At 38.7% G+C, this 27,746-nt stretch overlaps 1 long non-coding RNA gene across 3 annotated transcripts; it reads right to left on the bottom strand.

Annotated features, from left to right (window-relative positions):
• On the bottom strand, positions 1-27,722 carry LOC129657639 (uncharacterized). 3 transcript variants are annotated; one of them, XR_008716923.1, is made up of 4 exons: positions 27,604-27,721; positions 16,635-17,036; positions 16,405-16,542; positions 1-428 (listed from the first exon to the last, which is right to left on the bottom strand). It is a non-coding gene; the product is annotated as an uncharacterized LOC129657639 (long non-coding RNA). The 3 variants fall into 3 exon arrangements; XR_008716925.1 differs by having other exon boundaries at positions 16,635-17,003; XR_008716924.1 differs by lacking the exons at positions 1-428; positions 16,405-16,542; positions 16,635-17,036 and adding exons at positions 19,211-19,636; positions 22,637-22,848 and having other exon boundaries at positions 27,604-27,722.
• Positions 27,723-27,746: the final 24 nt, after the last annotated feature.

Genomic DNA, 27,746 nt, shown 5'->3' with positions numbered 1-27,746 from the left:
TGGTGTGTAGGGTTTGAATTCTATTTCTATGTCACCGGTGGTTCACTGTCCTACTAAGTTGGGGCTACGGTATCTGTTTTTAACCTTTCAGGATCTTATTAACAGGTTTTAATTATGTTTATGTACTTGCCCAAAATATAGCCTTCCAGTTTTGGTTTTTCTCTTAATAGATAATCATTTGGTTGCTATTATGTGTCAGATACTGCAGTTTTGTTGATTTTCTCAGAATCAGTTGATTTCTACAGAAAGGTCTGCGCTTGTCATATCTGCTGTAACACACTGGCCATGTGAATGATGCTTTGTTCTTAGGGCCAAGATGAGTGTCTTCTGCTTTAATTGTTTCATTGTCTCTGCAGGACCCAATATTCTTTTCCATGCTGTGGGAACTTCACAAGGGTTTAAACGCCTTTCGGCGAGGAAGTAATTTCCTGTTGGAGCATAAAATGAAAACAGATTCATGTGCTCAGTGCCATTATATTTTCAATGTAATGCATTAAGTATTCCTAACAACAGTAGTTCAAAGTCATTTCTGTTTAATCATTTCATGCTCACTATCTCCTAGTGGTCATGAAAAGTTACAAAGCAAAATCCTGGTGAGATAATATTTTTCTGTAAGTGCGAAGCTTTTAATCCCGGTTGTAATCAGAAGAGCATTTACTGGCGGGTGACAGGAAATAGACAAGTAGGTAATGGATTTTGAGTCATTTGAGAGAGGAGAGGGTGGGGCAAGAGGGTGCAGCTTAGAGAAGGGTGTTAAGGGCTGAATAGAAAAACGATCCTTTTGGAAACTGGCCTAGAAGGAATATGCTTGACTTTTTTCAATGTTATTTTAGAGTTAGATCATAGTAGGAGTGATTCTATAAAATTAGCTAACAAGTCCCTATCTGTTCCTGTAATAACACCTTCTATTCCTTCCATAAGTTTTCCTGGAAAATTTTAAGACCACCTAAATTGTTATTAATTCCTGCTTTAGTCTATATAAGGAGGTAAATGCCTAAAAAAGACTCTGTCAGAAGGAAAAGCGGTTTGTAACCAAAAAGAGTAGCATTCAATGAGAGTGATGCCATCAATGGAAAGATGACTTTGAAGAACTTTATGAGGCCGTGAAGAGGTTAGTGATGATGAGTTAAGCTCCAGAGATGGAAATGATGTATACATGAGAAAACTTTAATCTTTCCTGTTGCATGGCTCTCAGAATAAAGACATCATAGGTAGCCTTGAGACAATTTAAGGTGAATTGACTAATGTGCAATGTGAGATTTCCTCTCTTCTTTCTTTGCTTTATACTCCAGCCACTGTTTATTCTTTTGGAACTCTGAATGTTTAAGTTCACATTTTGTTCACACTGGAGCAATTTGGCCACCCTTTTCCCACCAATCTAAATATTTCTCATTTTTTAAAACTCAGCTTAAAAATACTTACAGAGTCCCAACTAAATGTCCCTCTGTATGTCCTTGTCACTGGGCAATTATTAGTCACCTCTTTTGTTTTATTTTCTGTGTTTAACTTTGTCCTCTCCACTAGCTTACAAAGATAGTTTGCTTGTCTATGCATATTCACAGCACCTAAGAGAGTGCTTCATATCTAGTAAGTATTCAGTATTATTTGCTTAATTCAGAATAAGGTGTAGGGAAATATTAGAAGACAAACGTAAAGAGCTATTCATTAAGTGGTATGGTATTTATTTAGTTCTGGTTCCTCTCAGAATTTATCTTACTCTTTTATCAGTCAGTCAGTTCAGTCGCTCAGTCATGTCTGACTCTTTGTGACGCCATGCACTGCAGCACACCAGGCCTCCTGTCCGTCACCAACTCCCGGGGTTTACTCAAACTCATGTCCATTGAGTTGGTGATGCCATCCAACCATCTCATCCTCTGTCGTCTCCTTCTCCTCTTGCCTTCAATCTTTCCCAGCATCAGGGTCTTCTCCAATGAGTCAGTTCTTTGCATTGGGTGGCCAAATTATTGGAGTTTCAGCATCAGTCCTTCCAATGAATATTCAGGACTGATTTCCTTTAGCATGGATGGGTTGGATCTCCTTGCTGTTCAAGGGACTCTCAAGAGTCTTCTCCAACTCCACAGTTCAAAAGCATCAATTCTTTGGCGCTCCAAAGCCAATATAGAATTCTTTATAGTCCAACTCTCACATCCATCCATGACTATTGGAAAAACCATAGCTTTGACTAGATGGACCTTTGTTGGCAAAGTAATGTCTCTGCTTTTTAATATGCTAAGTTGGTCATAACTTTTCTTCCAAGGAGCAAGGGTCTTTTAATTTCATGGCTGCAGTCACCATCTGCTGTGATTTTGGAGCCCCCAAAAATAAAGTCTGTCATTGTTTCCACTGTTTTCCCATCTATTTGCCATGAAGTGATCAGACCAGATGCCATGATCTTTGTTTTCTGAATGTTGAGTTTTAACCCAACTTTTTCACTCTCCTCTTTCACTTGCATCAAGAGGCTTTTTAGTTCCTCTTCGCTTTCTGCCATAAGGGTGGTGTCATCTGCATATCTGAGGTTATTGATATTTCTCCCGGCAATCTTGTGTTTCATCTGGAATCTTGTGATTCCAGCTTGTGTTTCATCCAGCCTAGCATTTCTCATGATATACTCTGCATATAAGTTAAATAATCAGGGTGACAATATACAGCCTTGACATACTCCTTTTCCTATTTGGAACCAGTCTGTTGTTCCATGTCCAGTTCTAACTGTTGCTTCCTGACCTGCATACAGATTTCTCAAGAGGCAGGTCAGGTGGTCTGATATTCCCATCTCTTTAAGGATTTTCCACAGTTATTAAAAAGCATCAGTTTTAATTTTTTATATTCTAGAGATAAAAGTCCTACATTACAGCATGGGATTGTTGGAAAGATTACATGATGCAAAGCAAATGAAAATGTACTATAAACTGAAGAAAACTGTACAGAGATGGGATCTTGTTTTTATGACCTGAACTGTAATTTGACCACATGGCACATCCGTTTGCTTCCATGATTGTGCAAGCTTTCCTTTACCCTTCCACAATAACTTTGCAAATGGCTACAGATTCTTAGCCACTCCTCTCATGGAAAAGTGAAGTCTGATTCACACGTCCTAACACTGGATTCTTGGTTGTTCTTACGACTCTCTCTTAACTAACAGAATGCACAGATCTGACACTGTGTTTAGAAAGAGGCCATGGAGCTTCCACACAGGCCTTCTGGAATGCTCCTTCTCAGGATGCTTCCTCTCAAATTCTGGCTCCCATACTGTGAAAATCCCAAGCCACATGGAGCGGTCACACGTGGGTAGGTGCTTCTGTGGCCAGGCCCAGCCTCACCTGTCCTTCCGTCATCCTGTCCAAGTGCCAGGTTTGTGCGTGAGGAAGCCCCTAGGGGATTCTAACCCCAGCCATCCTTGTCATCCCGGCCACTATGTGCCAGAGAAAGGCCAGCCCCACTTTGCCTTTCTGAATTCCTACCTCATGGAATCCATGAGTGTAATACAACACTTATTATTTTATGCCACTAAGTTTGGGAGTGGTTTATTACACAGCAATAAATAACTAGAAAACCTTCTCACATACAGCCTGCCATATTTCCCCTACCATTCACCAGCTGTATCAGCCAGGATGGCTTGGTAACATTAGTAGTAGTAGTGTTAGTCGCTCAGACGTGTCTGACTCTTTGCAACCTCATAGACTGTGCCCCACCAGGCTCCTCCATCCCCGGGATTCTCCAGGCAAGAATACTGGAGTGGATTGCCATTCCCTTCTCCAGGGGATCTTCCTAAGCCAGGGATCGAACCAGTTTCTCCTGCATTGCAGGCAGAGTCTTTACCACCTGAGCTACAAATATTCTGATAGGTAACACAGGGTTAAATAAAGAAATAGAACTAATTTAAAAAATTAATTATAGTGGTTTTAAATAACAAAGGCACATTCCTTATTCACACTGCACACCCATTGAGGGTCAACTGTGAAGCTCACTCATCACAGTTACTCAGGGATTCAAGCTAATAGATGACGTCAGTCACTGGGCTAGAAGGCAAATAGAGTTCTAGGGGGTCTTGTTGTTCTTGTTCAATTGTTCAGTTGTGTTCGACTCTTTGCAACCCCATGCAGCACACCAGACTTCCCTGTCCTTCATTATCTGCCTAAGTTTGCTCAAACTCATATCCATTGAGTCAGTGATGCTATCCAACCATCTGATCCGCTGTCACCCCCCTCTTCTCTTGCCCTCAATCTTAACCAGCATCGAAGTCTTTTCCAATGAGTTGGCACTTTGCATCAGGTGGCCAAAGTATTGGAGTTTCAGCTTGTACCAGAAGTTAAATGTTAACACTGAAAATGACACGTGCCACTTCTTATAACTTGTTGACCAGAACTAGTCATGTGGCTTCTCCCCCACACAAAGCTGCCAGAAGTATTAGTCCTATCGTGCATTTTAGAGAAAAAGAGCCAGAAATACCTGGGAATTAGCACTAACGACTACTACACAAGCTTTTTCATGGGCATTGCACGTCTGGGCATCCCAGATAAACCCTTTACCTCAACCTTTGGTTCTGACTCTTCTCCTGCTGTGACCTGTGTTAGTTCTTCCTACTTCCTGAGGCCAGAAGCTTTTTTATTGCTCCCATTTCAGTATTCAAGAGCTGTATCTATAGCTAATCTTCCTGTCTACCCTTCCTGCACATTATCTGCATATAAAGTAGTGGCTGTGGTGGTCTCCATGACAACCAAGACTATCTAGTGCTTTTGCTAAACCCCTAATCATGAGGGTTTTTTTTTTCCCCACCTTTCTCTTTCTGTCTTTTCTTTTATCAAAGCCAAAATCAGGTTTGTATAGAGAGCACATCATTTCTTCTTCACGTCAAATAAAACATAAACCCTGGACTCACATCTCTGGTCTGAAATGATTACTCACAAAATCAAGAGGAGAATAAGAAGTAAAAGAATGATGTTGGAAGGAAGAGAGGATCTTGTTAAATGGGAATACAGGGAAGGATTTCAAAGAAGGAAAGAGAAGGTTAATAAGGAAGGTAATGGATCAGTGTATGTTTTGGTGCAAATCCTTGACTATGTATTACATTCAGTCCCCAGATGTTTTTATATATTCGTTTTCTTTCATTTTGAAAGTTCAGATTCCTTGCATATAAAATAGGGAAATATAATACTTTCCCTACCTTACCAATAAGGTAGTTGTAAGAATAAAATTGACTAGTCTAAGTAAAAATGCATTAAATGTAGAAAGTGCCAATCAGCAACAAAGTATTAGTTTTACATTCATTTTAACCAAACATAAGAATGATGGTTACTGTTAAAGAATCTCTTATGCCTTTGGAAGGTTTGTAGAAGGCTTTAGAAATTTTCAACCTAGAATATGGCTTAACTTAGATGATTAAGACTTTCAGGTACGAGGTGGTGAATGACAGGCATAATCAAAGCTACTGAATGTAAGGCCACCAATTAAATACAGTTTGCAGGAAGTTTTGCCAAGGGCCAAAATCCAGAGATACTCCTCTGATAAGTGCCTTTGAATGATACTGATGAACTAAATAATTTAATAGCCTCCTATCCACCCACATCCTTCTTAAGATTTTAGCAAAATCAGACCCTGTTTACCAGTTTCTTTTTAAAATGCATCTATTTAGGTTTCCATGAATTTCCTAAGAATTTTCCCTCTAGTATCTCCTGTTACTCTTTCTCTGATACTTTTCACGAATCCTCTTCTTTCCCATCTCCTAACTGTGGCTACTTTCCCAAGGTTTGATAATCTGTTGTCATCCATTAAAATGACATCAACCAGTTATGTTTCAAAAACGATATAAAGCTACATTTTTAGTGCTGGCTTCTAGATCCACATTTCCTCTTTCCTCTTAACAACAAGGTTATGAGCAAGAACAGCTGGCTACTATTGAGACACATTATATCAAGCCCCAGAAGAATTTTGCATAAATTATTTTATCTACATACAAACCTATGACTAGGTGAAAAAGCTATCCCCATTTTACAGAAGAGGGAACTAAACTTCAGAAAGGTAAAGCAATTTATCTATTTTATGGTAGATAGAGGAAGCATTCAAGCCCTAGTATGTCTTCTTTCAGGGCCTGATCACCTTATTTTTATGCTTTAAAATTTTTCTTATGGACACATAATCAGCATCTCAAAATCATGATATCTAGATTCAGAAACCCAAGCCAACATTTTATCCTCTCTTTACTATTTCTATTAATATATTAATGTTTGGTTAATAGTTCAGTCTTAAAACCTCAGAATCATTATAAACTTCTCCAACTTCCTTGCACTGCCCCCAACCCCAGACACTAAATTCTATAGATTCATTCTTCCCAATATATTTCCCACCCAGAGCTTCCATTCCACTTCTTCTACCATTTTCCTCATGCTTGTACTAGCATAGTAGCCTCCCCAAATTTCACTCTCATCTCACATCTCTCTCCCTAAACATTGTTCCCAGACTGAGCCTCCTAAAGAACTATTTCAGTCATCTCATTCTCTAAACTCAAATCTAAACCCTTAACCTGATGCTGCAAGCATATGCTAGATCTACCCTGAGACATATTGTATATTACTCCCTTGTAAAAAATCCAACTAAGCTGAACTAATTGCTACTTCTTACATTTCTCTGCTCTGCCTTTTCTCATGTCATTGCATAAAAATCTAACACCCATCTTTACTTATGAAATCCTACTCATCATTGAGAGCTCCAATCAAATGCTCTTTCCTCCATGAAGGCCAACTGAGTTTTCCCTTTAAGATGTCTTCAGGTCAGTTCAGTTCAGTTCAATTCAGTTGCTCCGTCACGTCCGACTCTTTGCAACCCCATGAATCGCAGCACGCCAGGCCTCCCTGTCCATCACCAACTCCCGGAGTTTACCCAAACTCATGTCCATTGAGTTGGTGATGCCATCCAGCCATCTCATCCTCTGTCATCCCCTTCTCCTCCTGCCCCCAATCCCTCCTAGCATCAGGGACTTTTCCAATGAGTCAATTCTTAGCATGAAGTGGCCAAAGTATTGGAGTTTCAGCTTTAGCATCAGTCCTTCCAATGAACACCCAGGACTGATCTCCTTTAGGATGGACCGGTTGGACCTCCTTGCAGTCCAAGGGACTCTCAAGAGTCTTCTCCAACACCACAGTTCAAAAGCATCAATTCTTCGGCACTCAGCTTTCTTCACAGTCCAACTCTCACATCCATACATGACCACTGGAAAAACCATAGCCTTGACTAGATGGACCTTTGTTGGCAAAGTAATGTCTCTGCTTTTGAATATGCTGTCTAGGTTGGTCATAACTTTCCTTCTAAGGAGTAAGCGTCTTTTAATATCATGGCTGCAATCACCATCTGCAGTGATTTTGGAGCCCCCCAAAAAAAGTCTGACACTGTTACCACTGTTTCCCCATCTATTTCCCATGAAGTGATGGGACCATATGCCATGATCTTAGTTGTTGAGCTTTAAGCCAACTTTTTCACTCTCCTCTTTCACTTTCATCAAGAGGATTTTTAGTTCCTCTTCACTTTGTGCCATAAGGGTGGTGTCATCTGCATATCCTCTTCTAATTTCCAGAATATTTGGTTCACACTACTATTAATGTGCTTATCAGATACTACCTTAAGTTCCAGTTCTGTGTGTTTGTCTTATTTTCTACTGTAACACTGTAACCACTAGAAAGGAAAATACCTTTATTTATACATCTTTTATACATCTTCATATTTTTTAGAGTATCTAAAATAATGCTTTGCATATAGTAGGAAATCAAACACTGCTTGAATGAGCATGAAAGAGAAATTCAGGCATCGAGCATACCTTCAGAAAGATATATAAATCATAGAAATGAACAGTTTATAAAGCTTGAATTGTCATTTTATGATATACCTCATATATATATAGTATTATATATTAGTCATCAGTGACTATGTTCAATTATTTATCTTCCAGAAGCTACAACTCAAGCAGAAAGGGATTTATTTTGGAGAGTCTATCTTAATTAGAGAGTATTTCCTGGATCTTTAACAGTCAACATTGGAGAGAAAGAGAGGCAATCATTTCCAAATTTTTCTACATTACCTACTATAACCATGCTTCCTGCCAAAACACATGATGTCTGTGTTGTGTGAAATGGTAAGTTGAATTTATGGCTTATAACAGAGTTGAGAACTAAATTTATGCAATTTCAGCAAAACAAAACATCATTTAGAACATTATATGTTAAAAATAAATAGTTTCCTACTTTTTTTTATTCAACCCTCAATTCCTTTCCTAAGGCATACCAGCCTCATATGTACAATATAAAGTCAGAAAAATTCACTATAGAAACTTAAAATTCAAAATGAGTCATTTTTAGCTGTGTTGCTGCTGCTGCCACTGCTAAGTCGCTTCAGTCGTGTCCAACCCTGTGCGACCCCATAGACGGCCGCCCACCAGGCTCCCCCGTCCCTGGGATTCTCCAGGCAAGAACACTGGAGTGGGTTGCCATTTCCTTCTCCAATGCATGAAAGTGAGAAGTGAAAGTGAAGTCGCTTAGTCATGTCTGACTCTTAGCAACCCAATGGACTGCAGCCTACCAGGCTCCTCCATCCATGGGATTTTCCAGGCAAGAGTATTTAGCTGTGTTACTTCTTCTTAAATGGTTTAAAGGTGTGCTTTAAAAAACATTTTAAAACCATTGTCCTCTTAAGATTTTTTTGATTGGGAATGTCCACACTAGAAGTCGTGGAGTGGGACGAAAGCTGAGAGTTCGTTTCAAACCTCTGGCTGCTGCGTGAATTTCTGCTCACCACTGATCAGGCCAGGCAGCCTCTGAACCTTGACACGAGGTGCCTAACATGGTAACAACTTCTAGTTTCAAACACCTTCCACTGTCAAAACATTCTCTGTTGAACAAAATTCTACCTCTGTCCTCTAGAGTCTTGAACAATTGCCCTGATGTTTCTGAATACTACTACAATCCTTTAATTATTTGAATACAGTTATCATGCCTTCTCTTTCCCAAAGTGTTCTGAGAAAGGGGTTTACTTTTAATCCAGCATTAAAGGATAATTATTTCAAAAGCTTTAGATACTATCGGGACCAAATGATCTTTAAAAGTCTTTATTAGGAGTTTTGGCTGATCCTCATTCTCCCTCATCTCCTAAACACCCTCAGTCACCTGCTCTTCCTACTTTATCAAAGGGAGTCTAATAGGATTTGTTCCTGACACAGAAAACCATTAGAATATTTAGGAGGCATATTAGAACTTCATATATTCATGTAGTTATGGAACTAAGGATCCATCTTGTTACCATCCTGACTTTGCACTCCCATGAACTGGCTCATCTCTGATTGCTTTGAACTCTATCTTTGTACCTAAACTTCACTCACTTTCCCTCTTTCTGAACCAGATGTCTACCTATTTGCTTTACTAATATGGCTAGAGTATCCTTTAAGGTATTTACTTGTGTATATTTTGAATATTTTTTTCTTCCTCTCTTTCTAAATAGTATCCTGAGGGCATTTCCCCTAACCCACAGCCCCTGCGAGCCAAGACCCAAAGAAAAAGGCCACTGTGCACTGTTTGAGACAGAAAGATTTAAAAGTCAAGTTGAAGGCTGAGTTTTTCTGCTCCTAGACACAAGATGATTCAGAGGCTGTGAGAGGGGAGGAATTCTGACTGAGAAAGCTGAGAGGCACCTCAGACTAGAGAGGAAGGGGTGGAGAAGCCAGAGTCTTCCAAGTGTGGGTAGAGTCTGGGAAAAGTAGTGGGGGGTGAAACAGGTCAGGAACGGGCACAAGAAGAATCAAGATGGTGAAAACTTACTGCCCGGCTATAGTCAGAAGAAAACCCACAATCTCGGCAGTTATTTTTCAGCGACCTGAAAAGTCTCCCTCTGCACCTTTCCTTTGTAGTATTTGTGGAATTGTGATTTTTACATTTGTGTCTGACTGTTGGATTACTGTATGCCTCTCTCCAACTCAGGCTGTGTTTCCTGAGGAACAGACCGGACTGGGTCCAGTTCACCTATCACTGTGTCTCAGGCACCTGGAATGGTATCTGACACATAGTAGGCATTCAACAAATATTGGTTGAATGTATGTAGTATGAAAAATAAATGATATTAATGTGAAGAGACTACAAGTTAGTCAAGAAGAGGTAATTAGCTATCCATGTATGCTTAAGTTAACTAATAGGACCACCAGTATATTATATACTTTCTCATAGTTTTGTTTGAGTTTTCCTCAACTACAACTTTGGTGTAGTCATAATACTTCATTAAACAGCCTACTTAGTCAGGCACCATAAAACAGACACATTTTAACTAAATAGAAGCACTCGACCACCTGGAGGCCACCAGCATAGAGTGCAGTGAGGGAGAGCAACACCAGCAGCGTCCTGGCAGAAAGAACTGAGCACGCGGTGCCTAAATGCAGACCATTCCAAGTTTGGGTAAGCCGAGTGTTCCGTAAGAAGCTAGGGTCAGCCAACACAGGTTACTCCCAACCACCACACCTAGGTTCTGTTCCAAAACTCATTTTTGAACTATCTCAAGAGGTTCTTTTTAAAAATTATTTACTCATTTATCTAAGTATTTCTTGCAGCCAGTTTGAATAGTTGAAGTCATAGAACATTGATAATATCAAAGAAGCTGATTCCGTTCCATTTTTTGTTATTTGAAGCACTTAATCAAATGATGTGTGAATTGTTTGAACAGGAGTAATTTTTAAAGGAGTTGTTTATATGAACTCTTTTATGGAAGCCAGGCATACCTCCTTTGACCTTGAAGCCCAGCTAACCAGACTGTTTGTTTTTTTTTTTTTTCTTTCCTTGACAAAGGGCTTAAAGCCAGGCTAGATCTTTTAGAATCTCAAAATAAGTATTTATACTTGTTAAGGAGAGAAAGGGACTCAAAAGCAATTACTCTGCTCTTATAAAGCAGCTTTCAGTTGTATCGTTCACATTAGCCATGCAGTACAGGCATCTTTCCATAAGCTCTTCTTAATGAAATGTTTTGTTTTAGTTGTTTTGTCTTTGTGGTTTATTTTTTTTTTTTCTGCTTAAGTTGAGATGGAGAAAGAAATAAAGTAGAATGTTGCACTTTCCCTCCTTCTCCACAATCCTGTTTATCATCTTTAACTCAAACTTCTATATTCAGTCTACTTTAAACAATTTTGCAATTTGGGAAAGAGAGAAAGGGAATAGGGAAGGGAAAACAGGAATTCTTATTGGGACTGGTATAACAATTGCCAGAAAATTTGCATAGGCATAGCCAGGACATGGAAGCAACCTAGATGTCCGTCAACAGATGAATGGATAAGAAAGCTGTGGTACATATACACAATGGAATATTACTCAGCCATTAAAAAGAATACATGCGAATCAGTTCTAATGAGGTGGATGAAACTGGAGCCTATTATACAGAGTGAAGTAAGCCAGAAAGAAAAACACCAATACAGTATATTAACACATATATATGGAATTTAGAAAGAAGGTAATGATAACCCTGTATGCGAGACAGCAAAAGAGACATAGATGTATTGAACAGTCTTTTGGACTCTGTGGGAGAGGGCGAGGGTGGGATGATATGGGAGAATTGCAGTGAAACATGTAGAATATCATATGTGAAACGAATTGCCAGTCCAGGTTTGATGCATGATACAGGGTGCTCAGGGCTGGTGCGCTGGGATGACCCAGAGGAAGGTGGGAGGGGAGTTCAGGATGGGGAACACATGTACACCCATGGCGGATTCATGTCAATGTATGGCAAAACCAATACAATATTGTAAAGTAAAATTAATTAATTAATTAATTTAAAAAAGGGGAAAAAAACACTGAGAGGACAGAAAGCATGCTATCAGGATTCTTCCTGCCCCCTCTCCACACTAATGTCACTGCTCTGTGAAAATGGTTGTTCTTCAAGATTCAGTCAATGCTTCTCTGACCATCTCAGAAGTTTCCTTCCATGCTATGATTTGAAACCATGGGTTTAATTCTCATTTGTTTCTTTTTTGTCTTTCTTTCTTTTTTATTTGTGGTTGTGCTGGGTCTTCATTGCTGTACGGGCTTTTCTCTAGTTGTGGAGAGTGGGGGCTGCCCTCTTATTGCTGAGCTCAGTCTCTAGGGCACACCGGACTCAATAGCTATAGGTCCTGGACTCGAGACGACAGCCTCAACGGTTGTGGGGCACAGGCTTAGTTGCTCCACCACATGTAGGATTTCCCCAGATCAGGAATCAGACCCACGTCTCCTGAATGGGCAGACAGATTCTTTACCACTGAGCCACCAGGGAGCCCCTCGGTTTGTCTCTTTTTAAATGACTTGATTTTAAAAGTGATGAATGAAAACAGTTTTCTCTCAAATTCATATTATAAAATATAACAGACTTTTCAAGTTTGTTATTTTCCATTCTCAAAAACATGCAAAAAATTAAGATAAGAAAATAGCTCCAAAGAGCCACTAAATTATGCTCAGTGTGCTTACTTGAAACATTGTTAAGCCAGTATTACATTTAAGTGTTTCGATTCATATATCATTTACTTAGGTGCATAAAGGATAATTGATCTAATTTTGGAAACTCATGCTTTCTTAGTATTTGTCAAGGCCTGAAAACATAAAGTTTTCATCTAAATGCATGTTTATTCTTACTCTTTTAAAATTTATACATCCTTAGCTAAGATTATAAAATACTGATTGATGTCACAATTTTTTAATGCTTACTTTTTCTTATTTAAAATTGATATAGGCCAATTATGTCAAATATTGGGTGTGTGTATTTGTGTATAATTGTATATAATGTAGAGATTTTATGATGCATATTACATGCTATTTGTTTATGTAATAAACATACTATATTGTATATGTAATATAATATTAAAAACAGTTTAGTTCAGTGGCTCAGTCATGTCCAACTCTTTGCAACCTCATGGACTGTAGCATGCCAAGCTTCCCTGTCCATCACCAATTCCCAAAGCTTACTCAAACTCATCTCCATCTAGTCAGTGATCCCATCCAACCATCTCATTCTCTGTTGTCCCCTTCCTCTCCTACCTTCAATCTTTCCCAGCATCAAACTGACTTTCAAATGAGTCAGTTCTTCATATCAGGTGGCCAAAGTATTGGAGACTGATTTCCTTTAGAATGGACTGGTTGGATCTCATTGCAGTCCAAGGGACTCTAAAGAGTCTTCTCCAACACCACAGTTCACAAACATCAATTCTTCGATGCTCAACTTTCTTTATAGTCCACCTCTCACATCCATACATGACTACTGGAAAAACCATAGCTTTGACTAGATGGACCTTTGTTGGCAAAGTCTCTGCTTTTTAATATGCTGTCTAGGTTGGTCAAAGCTTTTCTTCCAAGGAGCAAGCATCTTTTAATTGCATGGCTGCAAGCAACCATCTGCAGTGATTTTGGAGCCCAAAAAACTAAAGTCTCTCACTGTTTCCATTGTTTCCCCATCTATTTGCCATGAAGTGTTGGGATCCTATGCCATGATCTTAGTTTTTTGAATGCTGGGTTTTAAGCCAACTTTTTCACTCCTCTTTCACTTGCATCAAGAGGCTTTTTAGTTCTTCTTTGCTTTCTGCCATAAGAATGGCATCATCTGCATATCTGAGGTTATTGGTATTTCTCCCAGAAATCTTGATACCAGCTTGTGTTTCATCCAGCCTGGCATTTCACATGATATACTCTGCATATAAGTTAAATAAGCGGGATGACAATATATAGCCTTGGCGTACTCCTTTTCCTATTTGGAACCAGTCTGTTGTTCCATGTCGGTTCTAACTGTTGCTTCTTGACCCGCATACAAATTTCTCAGGAGTCAGGTCAGGTGGTCTGGTATGCCCATCTCTTGAAGAATTTTCCACAGTTTATTGAGATCTATACAGTCAAAAGCTTTGGCATAATCAATAAAGCAGAAGTAAATGTTTTTCTGGTATTATTTTGCTTTTTCAATGATCCAACAGATGTTGGCATTTTGATCTCTGGTTCCTCTGCCTTTTCTAAATCCAGCTTGAACATTTGGAAGTTCATGGTTCATGTACTATTAAAGCCTGGCTTGGAGAATTTTGAGCATTACTTTCCTAAAGTGTGAGGTGAGTACAATTGATAAATACAGATGTATCATAATTATGTGTGGACTTTACTTCATATATGATAATGCAGTTATTGAACATAAATGAATATATGTTTATATATAAATACATTATATAGTGTGTATATGGGCTGCCCTGGTAGCTCAGCTGGTAAAGAATCTGCCTGCCATGCAGGAGACCTTGGTTTGATTCCTGGGTTGGGAAGATCCCCTGGAGAAGGGATAGGCTACCCAATCCAGTATTCTTGGGTTTCCCTGGTGGTCCAGATGGTAAAGAATCTGCCTGCAATGCGGGAGACCTAGATTCAATCCCTGGGTTGGGAATATCCCTGGAGAAAGGCATAGCAACCCACTCCAGGACTCTTGCCTGGAGAATCCCCACAGACAGCCCATGGTGCTGGTGGGCTACAGTCCATGGGGTTGCAAAGAGTCGGACATTACTAAGCACAGCACAGGACAGTGTATATACACACACACACAGGTCCTATAAATAACATAATATGAACATTGGTTTCCTGCATAGTATCAATAATACAGATTTTCCTTGGGACGCATCCTCAATCTCCCACCTAACCCTATCCTATCCCTCTTTACTTTCTATCCATATAGTATGTGTAGGTTTCCTTCCCCATTCAACCCGTGAATGAAGAAATTACTCAAGCATAGTCCAATCAAAGCAACATAATCTGCAGGGATTAGATCAGATTCTTTCTATCATCCTGGAAATTTTCAAAGTCACAACGGCCTCAGAGTGGTTTTTCTTTACCAAAAGAGACAGACTGATTTTAAGATGGCTCCTGATGCTCACATCTTTGTATACATTTCTCTTTTGTGTGACTTACTTTCAACCAATGGAGTATAACAAAGATGATGCAATATCACTCTAGTCTTTGCTAGTCTAATAAAATAGGGAGTCAGGCTGCTGCTGCTGCTAAATCGCTTCAGTCGTAGTCAGGCTAGAAAAGCTCAAATGGCTTTTGAGGCTGCAGGCAGCCTCTAGGAGATGACAGTTACCTCTAGGAATTAGGGAAGTCTCTAGCTCACAGTCAGAAAGTCTCTGACCCTCAACCTTACAACCACAAAGAAATTTGGCCAACATTCTGAGTAACCTGGGAAGTAGATTCTTTAGCACTCAGACCTCCAGATAAGAATGCATCCCAGCCAACACCTTGATTGCAGTACTCTAAGACACCAGGCAGAGGACCCAGCTAAGTTGTGCCTGGACTCATGACCTACAAGAGAAGTAGACTATTTTCTATCCCTGAGAATGGCTTTATTTAGAAATTCATCACCTACAGATGGACAATAAATCTTTTTAGATGTGGATTTCTGACATCATTACATCAATCAAAACCAGAGAATTGTATTCCATGAAAGTGACAGAATTGATATAGTATGTGTTGCCTGTGTTAACAGACAATTCATGGCTAATTAATCAAAGATACTGCTGAGAACATCTTTATCTCATCAAAGTTTAACTCTTAGCCGGATATATTGGGCAGTGAGACTCTTCTGATTGCTTTGACTGGTTCAACCATAATCCACAAACATTTTTACCTCCAACTCTCATCTTTTCTCTCCAGTATGACTAGGAACATCTTGGCAACAGGTCAGCGTCAGCATCTCTTTTCTCTTTTTACTTTTAGGATGGCAACTTCAATTAGTGGCTTGTCCTCCTACTTTCGTATGCTCTCTCTACAGCAATATTTTACTTGTGATTACCCCAGCCCTCCTACTGGTATTCCATTAAAGAGTAAGCCAGGAGCAGATTTTTCTGACTCAAGCTTTTGGTTCCTCCTTTGTTTTTCCTGGCAGATACAGTTCCTTTATTATATGTAACTCCTACGGTAATTGCTGCTGCTTCAAAAAAATCTTTTCTGAATGTTATTAAGACATGCAGAAGGAAAAAAAAAGTGTTCACAAAATAGAGATATTACTTTTATTTACATTTCTGCATTCTCTAAGGGAAAAAAGTAAGTGGAAAGCTTTCACCCTGGTGTCTCATTAATTCTGACAACACCCCTAGAGGCAGGGAAATGACGAGAACCATTATTCTTGTTATAGTGGAAAAAACACTGAAAAACCCAGAGAGGTTAGATATCTTGTTGTAGGTGACACATGGTTATTGGGAGCCTGGAGGGAAAAAACATACACACAAACTTCGGGTTTCTGACTCTGAGGTACTTCAGTCCTTTCTCCACTCTGCTTATAGGTATCTGATGGTGAAGTCCACCTTACATTTAAATGTTGCAGGCAATTAATTATGTGAAAAAAAATGTCAGTAACCCAAACCCCAAAAGACCGCAGACAAACTTGCTACTTGTCCAGACTTACCCATATGAAGTATCACCTTTCCGAGTGAACATTCAAGCATGGAGTACAAAAGGTACCATGAGGTAATGGACTGGCAAACACGAAGGGCTGGCCTGCTCAGGGTGTATCCCCTCCTCCTGGGATGTCATCACGTATACGCTAGAAACCGGAAAGGCATCAATACATTTACTCAGTCTTTTGCAGTTAGGACCCTGAGTACAAATTAGGCGCTGACAATAAGTTGAACTTACACAAAACGGCGGAAGGCAGAAGTGAGGAGGAAGCCATTTTTAGGCTCATTAGTTTGCTACTGCTGACAGGTATAGTCATGGAGATGGTTAGGCTTTAGCCTCTCCCACACATGGAGAGGTCAGTTGAGCTGACTTTGGGAAGCCAGTGCTTCATGAAGGAATCCAGGGCAAAGCTTCCTCTCCTCCCAGCAGCAGCAGTAATTGTGCCTTCCTGTCCCGCGGACCACAGCTATGTGCTTCTGTTTCCTGCTTGAGAAGCTTGAGTGATGTACATGGGAAGGGCGTAGGTTTAGAATAGACCTGAGTTCTGCATTCTGCCATTGTCTCTTATTTGCTTTGCAATCATTAGTGACTTAACTCCCTTGGATCCTAAGGGGAAGAAACTGGATTCAGTTCCCTTTTCTGTAAAATAAATATAATAACAATACTTCTAAGGATTATAAGGAAGATTAGAGTGAATCTACACTGAGACATCAAGCACAGGATCTTGAATCAGATACCCACTCCATGAGAACAAAAACAGTGTTCTGTTTGAGTCACCACTCTATTATGGTAAGTGTTCAATAAGTATCTGTTTAATGAGTGTAAAACCTATCAAGTATGAATGCAGGAGTTCAAATATTTCTCTGTAGAATCTCCCCACCTTGTGAAGAGTTTTTGAGTACAAATAGGGAGGTGATTTGGAGCCTGGCAGGTGTTTCAAAAGGGTTCACTACATTTAGTCCCAATCTAGCAGATGTAAGTCACCCTCTCATTATATTCAGTACCATTAATATAATCATCATCAATGGAGTACTTCATTTCTTGAAATATTGTTTCCCTCCACTTGAGGTTCTGAGTTTGTATGAACCATATGAAGAGATTTCTTTCACTCTCTAACATTATAAATTTCACCCAACTCTCAACCCCAAACCTGGAGCCTGTTTCTTCCCCTGAGTCTGTGCTACCTTAGTTATCCAGTCTAGAATATGAATTAAATTCATATTATTGCAAGCAGCATCAACAACAAAATAGCTCAGAACATATTAGGAAGATGAATATTATTTTAGTTTTGTAGGGCTTCTCAAAGAACAAGTGGGTGAATGCAACCCAGCTTCTGGAAGGACTAAAACCCATAAATGTAAACCTATTAGTAATCATGAGAATATTTTTTCTTTTTGTGTGCTTCATTCTTCTCTTTGGACTCCCTAGTTAATGTGGCAGAATTTGATTGTCAGCAGTTCCCAGTTTGCATGTTATGGCTCTAGTCATACAGAAACTGAATCCGTCTCTAGTTCCAGTTCCAAGCTCCTGGGTAAGAAACTCTAATTGACCCTGCTTGGGTCTTGACACACTCACACTGAACTGCAACACTCCACAAGGGCAGTAACTGGGTGTGTTTTGATTACTTATAACACATAGCCAATGTTCAATAAATGTTTACTGCATGAATGAATGGTCTGATCAACTGTGGCCAGACAAGTAGACTCATGCACAGATGTGGCGGCCAGGAGTCTGTCCTTGTGCACAGAATCCGGGATGCAGTGAAGGAAGCATTCATGCGCTAGACTGACCCTCCAAAATGTACCAGCTATAGCTACTCTTTAATGTGGCTGTTTCCTCTCCAGCTTCCCACCACTCTCTTCCTTCACTGCCCACAAATCCATCCAGAGTAGCTTACTATCTGTTCTCTGATAACAAGTCTTTGCTTATATTCAAGTCTTTCTAGTTTCAGTTTGGCCTGGAATCTGTGTCTACTTGTCTTTTAAATGGCAATGTATTCCCATCTTTTAACTGGTCAATGTCACCAGATCACCTAATCATCCTACCATAAAAGGCCTCCTCTAGCTCCTTAGTATCTTACCATGTTGTTTATTTCCTTCATAGATAGCATTTACCACAGTCTATAAAAACCCTAAGTATTAATTTGCTTTTTATTTATTTTCTCCTCCAAGTAGTTCACAAGCTTAAGTACCATAGAAATATCTTTTTTGGTCACTGCTTTAGCTCCCATGTCTAGTACAGTGTCTGAATTACTGTAGGGCTCCACATGCTTGTTGAATCAATCTGGTAGAACTCCAGACTCTTCTTATGAATGTTCACATTTTTCACAGAAAGGATAGTAATAAAAAAACAAGGATAAAATCAGAATATCTGAATTTATGTCCTAGATCTGCCATTCCATAGCCAAATTTTTTTTTTTAAATCAGTAGCCTTCTGTTTCCTCATTATAAAATGGCAAAATGATGCTTAGCTGCATAAGTTTTCCATGGAATTATTTAAAAATCAAACAAGTTGTTACATAAGATCCTTTTGTGATTGGAAAGTGGAATAACAATGTTATTTATAGTATAGGTATTAATTGTATAGAAACATTCAGTTCGGTTCAGTCGCTCAGTCGTGTCCGACTCTTTGCGACCCCAGGAATCTCAGCACGCCAGGCCTCCCTGTCCATCACCAGCTCCCTGAGTTCACCCAGACTCACTTCCATCGAGTCAGTGATGCCATCCAGCCATCTCATCCTCTGTCGTCCCCTTCTTCTCCTGCCCCCAATCCCTCCCAGCATCAGAGTCTTTTCCAATGAGTCAACTCTTCGCTTAGTAATCAATTAAATTTAATAGTAACAGCTATTAACATTAAACAGTTTGCCAGGAGTCAACTAGCAAGGACTTAACTTATTCCAAGTTGATAGGACTATAAGTTGTACAGTTTCTGTATGGAATAACATGATCATTTTTCCAAAGTTTTTTAGGAAACTTGTAGCACAATCAATGAGATTGTCTGTCCACTTTCCACAATGCTCTTCTAGTTTTGCTCAGATCTATCCCCCGACGAAGGCTTTCTTAAAATTCCCACCTGGAAATAACTTCTCCCTTTTCTAACTTATTGCACACGTTATGTGCTTTGCCTCGGGCACTGCTCTTATCACTGTGTGAAATTCAGGGAATCCGAGGAGACAGGACAGGGAGAATTCCAAAGCTACCGATAGGACAGTCTGGTGCTGCTGGACTCTGGGCAACAACCTGCAGCAGAGAGAAGTTGTTGTCATTATTGTTGGGCTGTTTTTTCCCCAGAAAGTAGGAGAGGATAGGTCAGTGGCAAAGAGGAAGAAAAGTGATGTTAACCAGGAAAGGAAATGAGCCACAGAAAAGCAAAAGAATGTCACTAGGATGCCCATGCCCCAAACACTGAAGACAACATCCACTATGGTTTCTGAAAACTTGGAAAGAAACACTAAGAAAAGCAAGACTCTTGTCCTGTAAATTACTTAGATATAATGATGATAATACAATAACAACAACTAATTTTTAAGTATTTATTATGTGTCAACCACTGTGCTTTTTTCTAGGTCTTACCACCTCATTTATCTATAACAATTCTGTGAGTAGGTACTATTATTATATCCATTTTTCAGATTGAAAACTGATACCTATAAAGGTTAAGTAACTTACTCGAGCTAATAAGTGACTGACTGACTTAAGATCCTGCTCTGAACTACTCGGCCATAATGCCTCTCCACAGTGAGATTTCAGTACAAGGCATCGTTAATTTCCAAATAGAATTCACAGATATTTGCTAAATATATGATATTTCTCACTGATTATTTTCTATAGCCTTATTTAATGCATATTTGCATTGAGGAAAGAAGAAAAAAATTATTCGTATAGTTAGTGTTCAGTCACTGAGTCACGTCTGATTCTCTGTGACCCCATGGACTGCAGCATGCCAGGCTTCCCTGTCCTTCACTGTCTCCAGGAATTTGTTCAAACTCATGTTCATGGAGTTGGTTATGCTATTTAACCATCTCATCCTCTGCTGCCCCCTTCCGCCTTTAATCTTTCCCACCATCAGGGTCTTTTCCAATGAATCAGGTCTTCTCATCAGGTGGCCAAAGTATTAGAGCTTCAGCTTCAGGATCAGTCCTTCCAATGAATATTCAGGGCTGATTTCCTTTAGGATTGACTGGTTTCATCTCCTTGCAGTCCAAAGGACTAAGAGTCTTCTCCAACACCACAGTTCAAAAGCATCAATTCTTCGGTGCTCAGCTTTCTTTGTGGTCTAACTCTCACATCCATACATGACTACTGGAAAAACCATAGCTTTGACTAGATGGACCTTTGTCAGCAAAGTGACATCTCTGCTTCTTAATATGCTGTCTAGGTTTGTCATAGCTTTTCTTCCAAGGAGCAAGCGTCTTTTCATTACTTGGCTGCAGTCACCGACTGCAGTATTTTGGAGCCCAAGAAAATAAAATATGTCAATACTTCTACTTTTTCCCCTTCTATTTGCCATAAAGTGATGGAACCAGATGCTATGATCTTAGTTTTTTGAATGTTGAGTTTTAAGCCAGCTTTTTCACTCACCTCTTTTACCTTAATCAAGAGGGTCTTTAGTTCCTCTTCACTTTCTGCTATTTGAGTGGTATCATCTGCATATCTGTGGTTGTTGATATTTCTCCTGGCAGTCTTGTTCCAGCTTGTGATTCATCCAGCCTGGCATTTCACATGATGTACTCTGCATATACACGGGCTCAATCCCTGGGTTGGGAAGATCCCGAGAGGAGGGCATGGGAAATCCCATGGACAGAGGAGCCTTGTGGGCTACCGTCCATAGGGTTGGAAAGAGTAGGACAGAACTGAAGCAACTTAACACTTGCGCTCTGCATAGAGGTTAAATAAACAAGGTAACAATATACAGCCTTGTCATACTCCTTTCCCAATTTTGAACCAGTCAGTTGTTCCTTGTCAGGTTCTAACTGTTGCTTCTTGACCTGCATGCAGGTTTTTCAGGAGACTAGTGAGGTGGTCTTGTATTCCCATCTCTTTAACAATTTTCCAGTTTGTTGTGATCCACACAGTCAAAGGCTTTAGCATAATCAATGAAGCAGAAGTAGATGTTGATCTGGAACTCCTTTGCTTTCTCTATGATCCAATAAATGTATGTTGGCAATTTGATCTCTGGTTCCTCTGCCTTTTCCAAACGCAACTTGTACATCTGGAAGTTCTCAGTTCACGTACTCCTGAAGCCTAGCTTGAAAGATTTTCAGCATAACCTTACTAGCATGCGAAATGAGTGTAATTGTCTGATAGTCTGAACTTTCTTTGGCACTGCCCTTCTTTGGGATTGGAATAAAAACTAATTTTTCCAGTCATGGGCCACTGCCTTGTTTGACAAGTTTGCTGATATATTGAGTGCAGCACTTTAACAGCATCATCTTTTAGAATTTTAAGTAGCTAGCAGGCATTTCATCACCTCCACTAGCTTTGTTAGTAATTAGTATTTCTTAAGTGACCCAGATAGAGGTATTTCAAACAATAGGGACACTACTAAGCAAAATCCCACTGGGCCTTTTGTGGTATCTTTTTATGTTCATATTAATCTCAATTACTAGACAGGCTGCTTCTTGTGGGCTGGATTTGAGCCCAGGTTCAAATCAATATACAATTTGTGTGAACTTGGACAAATTATTTAATCTCTCTATGGCTTAGTTGGGCTTCCCAGGTGGCTCGGTGGTAAAGAATCTGCCTGCCGACACAGGAGACGCAGGTTTGATCCGGGTCAGAAAGAATCCCCTGGAGAAGGAAATGGCAATCCACTCCAGTATTCTTCCCTGAAGGGTCCCATGGACGGAGGCACCTGACGGGCTGCAGTCCAGGGGGTCGCAAAGAGTCAGACACAACTGAGCATGTACCCTTTAGTAACCTAATATATAAATGGAGATGATATCAGCGAACTATTGTAAAAAGTAAATTTCTGTTTCCTTAACCCTTCACAGGTTTTGCTCGCAGAAAACATCCAGTAAATATTATCCTGCAGTTGTTGTTGCTATTAGTAAACCACTGATGTTTGGTTGAACAACCTTTGGCGAGTACACAGGCTAGTTTCTCCCTGATGTTTCTTTCTTAGTCCTCGGTACTGCTGTACATGGCAAGTGTTAGAGAGCAGGAAAGAGCGAGCAAGAGAAATTGGGCATTTGGTTTTAACCACATATTGGGATTTAGAATTTTAAAAAGTTTTCATACTCTACTGTGATATTGTACAATACACGTAGTGAAGCACATCATTTGGTTTTAAAAAGCAATTTTTCTAATTTTTAAAAATATTTGCTTATTTATTTGGCTGCACCAGGACTTAGTTGTAACATGCGGGATCTTCAATCTTCACTGTAGCAGGTGAACTCTTAGTTTCGGCATGTGGGATCTAGTCTCCTGATCAGAGATCAAACCTAGGTTCCCTGCATGGAGAGTGCAAAGTCTTAGTCACTAGACCAGCAAGGAAGTGCCCCAGAGTACATTTTCATTGAATTACTTTCCTTAATTACCACTGCCCCACCTATACTCTAGGTAGGATATAGCTTTTTCATTTCTATCATTTACACAGTGAGAGGCTAATGAAATATTTAGAATATTTATTCTTTCAATATTTAAACTTAATCAGCTTTGAGAAGAGACAAAATAATCCAAAGAATCAACATTTAGTAAGCCAAGAGCTGTGTATGCCATGCATTTTCATCTGGATAACTGCAAGTCCTTTCACTTGGCCCTGATCAAAGAATATACATGTTCTTGCAGCCAAGTGGGTTAAAGCCCAATCAGTGCACATACTTACATATAGAAAATGTAATGAACAAACCTTTTTCTTTAAACTTTGTCATAGAATTAACTTTCAAAATAGGTATGAAAAATGGCTAAAATAATAAAGTCAAAACAGAGAAAGGCTGTGGAGTAGATGGATGAAGAAGCCAATCCAAGGAAAGATAAGCACAAAGTCACATTTTTATTTATAATTTGAGCATTGATCATAGATAGAACTAGGACTACTCATTGTGGAAGATAAGAGAGTAAATAAAATAAGTACATTTCAGAGAACCTTAAGTTGTATCATTAATTAGCTTTAAAAAATAATCAATCAAGGGAAGTGAAGACTGGGGCCTTATATAGAGTCCAGATAAACTTTTTTCCACATGATCACCATCATCATCATGACAGATAACACAAGTACCATAATATAACTTACTTTACATGCTTTATCCCATTTAATCCTCACAACGATCCAATGAAGTCGATTCCACTATTATTTTTTCTTTTTTACAGAAATTAGTTTTGAGAATTGAAGTTATTTGAATAATGTTCTCAAGGCAGTAAATAATCATAATTCTTCACAAAGTATCTTTGACTGGTTGGTTAGGTGATTGTTTTTCCTCACCAACTGCTTAAAATATTAGGATATTGTGCATTTTGAATGAGATCTTAACTTTCCTTTTCTTGACAAGAACAAACATCTGGAGAGGTCTCCTTTATCTTTACATATATAATGAAAGAAAAGGAAGGTCATATCAAAGTTTCATCTGTCTTTTCAAATGCTTCAATTTTTAAAGGCTCCTCTGTCAATGGAACTTTCCAGGCAAGAATACTGGAGTGGGTAGTCTCCCCTTCTCCAGGGGATCTTCCCCACCCAAAGATCAAACCTGGGTCTCCTGTATTAAAGGCTGATTCTTTACCATCTGAGCCACCAGGGAAGCCCATATAATGAAAGAAAAGGAAGATCATATCAAAGTTTCATTTCTCTTTTCCAATGCTTCAATATTTAAAGTAATTGAAGGGTATTAAATTGTAGCAACATAGGAAACATCATGAAAGGCTACATGTAGATTACTATGGATCAAAAGCACTAATTTTCCCTGAAATGATCCCTATACTTATTCAATGAATATGAGAATCTTCCAAAACATCCCAGTAATCAAAATAAAGATAATATTGCTGCCCATGAGTGCCAATCCCTAATTTAAGTTTGCTTTACAAAGGAAATCTATTTAATATTGCATTCATTAGGGGTCAAGATACTGAGTTAAGGAACTAACTAATGAGACTAACTAGAATTTGGGATTGGATAGCTTTTCCATTGTGGTGGTTTATGTTTGTTGGTTTGTCTCTAGGAAAATAATTTTAAATAATACAGGACTAGAAAATATTCAGGAAAACCAATAATTCAAAGCACATCTTGACACAACTCTTGTGTCCAATCAATTCTTGAGGACAGCCCTTGCTTCTTTGTGAGAAAATTAATTTTCTATCTGGTTTCCTCTCAATTTTTCCACACGACTTGCATACTTGAGTACATATCTGTTAATTTAAAAATATTTAAACATTAAAAAGAATTAAGAAAACCCAGACCTGGAGGTAAATGTGCTCATCCCTTGGAGAAACTAAACTTATTTCCTGATAACTGATGTTTCAACTCCTGCTTTCCTCAGACTTCTGTCTCTCTTCAACAAGAGGCAGAAAATCAATGATCAGATGTTGTAACTTTCCACTTCAGAGAGTGCAACCTGTGTTTTCATTACAAGCCTCCCAAGTCTTAATTCTTAAATGCTGAAAAATTGTCTGTGTCAATAGAACTATAATTCAACTTAATTTATGTCTGTATGTAACAGTCCCTAAAGTTCTAAAATTATTTGCAAGTGGTTTGTTAAATATCCAGCATACACAAAGGTTTATCCTGTGGACTCTGCTGGCATTGTAATCTCTTCCTTGTTTAAATAGAATACTTAAGCAGTTTCATGTTTTCATCATCGTTCCTGAATTGGCTCAAGATTGCTTCATATTTTTCTTGCATCACTGGGACAAGAAAACAAATAGCCTATGACACTAGACTGCATTTGCAAATTGCCTAGACAAGGTCCTCTTCCAGAAGTGAATTAATTCTTTTCTAAAAGGTACTCAGAATCCACATTTAGATTTCCAATGTTGAACTTTATTCTTGATAGGTTTTCTCCAAAAATGTCACAAGAAACTGGAAAGCTGAAGGTGTGAGAGGGGAGCTCAGAGAATTTTGCCTTTCTAAATAAAGGCTACTCTGCCATGGAAAGATTTCTTAAATCAGATTGATTTCTAAGGTTGGCAGAACATTATCTAATTTTCAGTAAAACCACATAAAGGACCATTGGAGATGGTCCCTAACAGGCATTTGGGAGACTTTTGATATTCTTGACAGTTTACTTAAAAAAAAAAAAAGTATATGGGGAGATATAATGAATTGGTTCTGTAAAGAGACATTTAAAATTTTATGTGATAGAATTGGCAGAATAAAGATGCATTTAAGGAGAAGCTTTGGTTATATAACGCTAAGTGCTTTGCCAGCTATCTCCCTGAAATGCATCTTTCTAACACATTTGTTCCAAAACACTTTCCACACAATAAGTATTCATTTCAACCAATGTGGGGATGACTCCAAGGTTCATGCATGATGTAATTATTCCTGGGTCTTTTTCGAAGCACTAAATTTGACTCATATAAACATTTTAAAGAAACTTTTAAAGAAGGAAGATTTAATTCTTGGCTTTTGCTTCTAGCAAATAAAATGTTTAAAATGTGTTAGAAATACGACAACTAGATATTTTCATTTCTTAGTTGTTTTCTTCTGTGAATTTCCTATTTAATTCAGGCAATGAGTAATAACATCATAAAGAAGTGTGCTAAAATATTAGTCAAGGCAAAAGAACAAGCAGAGGATAAACAATAAAACAGTATATTTTGTTTTAATTTTTATCTCTGAACATAAAATAGTATCTTTGAATGGTTTAGTTGTTGAAAATGATTACCTGTAGAAAGGGGGAAATGTTTTTGTAGACAATATGTTGGCTCACATTACTACCAAATTATTTCTACTGAGGCAATTAGCAAAGAGAAATTTGTGTTTAGTAACACAAACTTTTTTTTATTTTTAAAACAAAACAAGCAATAAAATAGATGGGAAAGAAATTCTACCTTTCAGTATTTGAAAAATTAAAATTTCAGATATGGGAAAACCCTTCAACAACAACAAGAGAGTTACCACTAACCGTTTATAATGTACAAAATCACTCTCCACCAAAATGCAGTACTTCTCCTAAGGGTAGCATCCATTTAAGTATGTAATTTGATTCAGTGTGTAATAATACAAAGAAGAAAACAAATGATGAAGAAAGACACACCCCACACACACACTCTTATTTCCAATGCATCAGAATGGTTGCAGAAGTAAAAAGAGTAGTGAAATTCCTTAAGACAAGATTCTTGACAGTCAATAAATTTTACATCATGCAGTATCTCATATATCTTTGTGTGACTCACCCTTTCAATACTAAAGCAAAGGAAAAAATATATAGCTGCATTTTTGATACACATTGTTGCAAATCATACTAAACATTTGCAAAAACAATCTGTGGGTCCAGAACTTCTATTAATATCCAGATAATCACTACTAATGAGGTGATTATTCAGTGCTATTACATTGAAAACTGCTGTAATTTGAATTTTATGCTTACCATTTCTCAAGATCATGAAAAGGTTTTTGTTATATATTACTCTCTAGGAAGAAAAGGTTTTTTTCTCCTTTGAAAAGTCAAGCATAAAGAATTTGTCAAAATTCCACAGGGAACCCAAAGTCAGTGCTTTGTGACAACCCAGAGTGTGGGATGGGGAGGGAGGTGGGAGTGGGGTTCAAGAGGGAGGGAACATATATATAACTGTGGCCAATTCGTGTTGATGTATAGCTGAAACCACCACAATATTGCAAAGTAATTATCCTCTAATTAAAAATTAAAAAAAAAGAATTCTGTCAAAATTTAACAAAAAAGGAATATATTAGAATTTATTTTAAAGCTTGGTATCTATAAAATAATAACTAATAGTGGGAATTCAGACACTATGAGCTCTTGTTCATAAAATAATGTATTCTAATAAACAACTTTTTTCCTATATTTATACAACTTTAGATTTTTAAAAAAAGAATCTGGGTGAAAAAATATCTTCCCTGTAACATCATACTGGGTACCTTTCAAAACTATTCTTCTCTTTTAAAGAGCAACATTGAAGGGCCAATGAGATTGCAGCTGCAAATCTAATTTGGCAGATAAAACATTTCCATACCTAAGAAATATCTCATGGAGAGCATGCCAGCTTTGGGATTGGTCAAAGCCTTAAAGTGGTGACGAGCACAGTCCGCTTACCTGGTGAGAGTATACTTGGCCACAGGACCTACATGACCAGGTGGGGAAGAGAGGGGCTGCCCCATCTGAGGACAGCAGTAGCCTCCTTGACCTTCAGCAACCTTTCCTTCTTCACTCTAAGAGCTTTTTTCCTACTTCCCTTT

Source organism: Bubalus kerabau, chromosome 7 (assembly GCF_029407905.1).
Source record: "Bubalus kerabau isolate K-KA32 ecotype Philippines breed swamp buffalo chromosome 7, PCC_UOA_SB_1v2, whole genome shotgun sequence".
Taxonomy (NCBI): Eukaryota; Metazoa; Chordata; class Mammalia; order Artiodactyla; family Bovidae; genus Bubalus; species Bubalus kerabau.
Note: the sequence above shows the minus strand (reverse complement) of the source record. Positions and strands in the feature narration are given on the sequence as shown.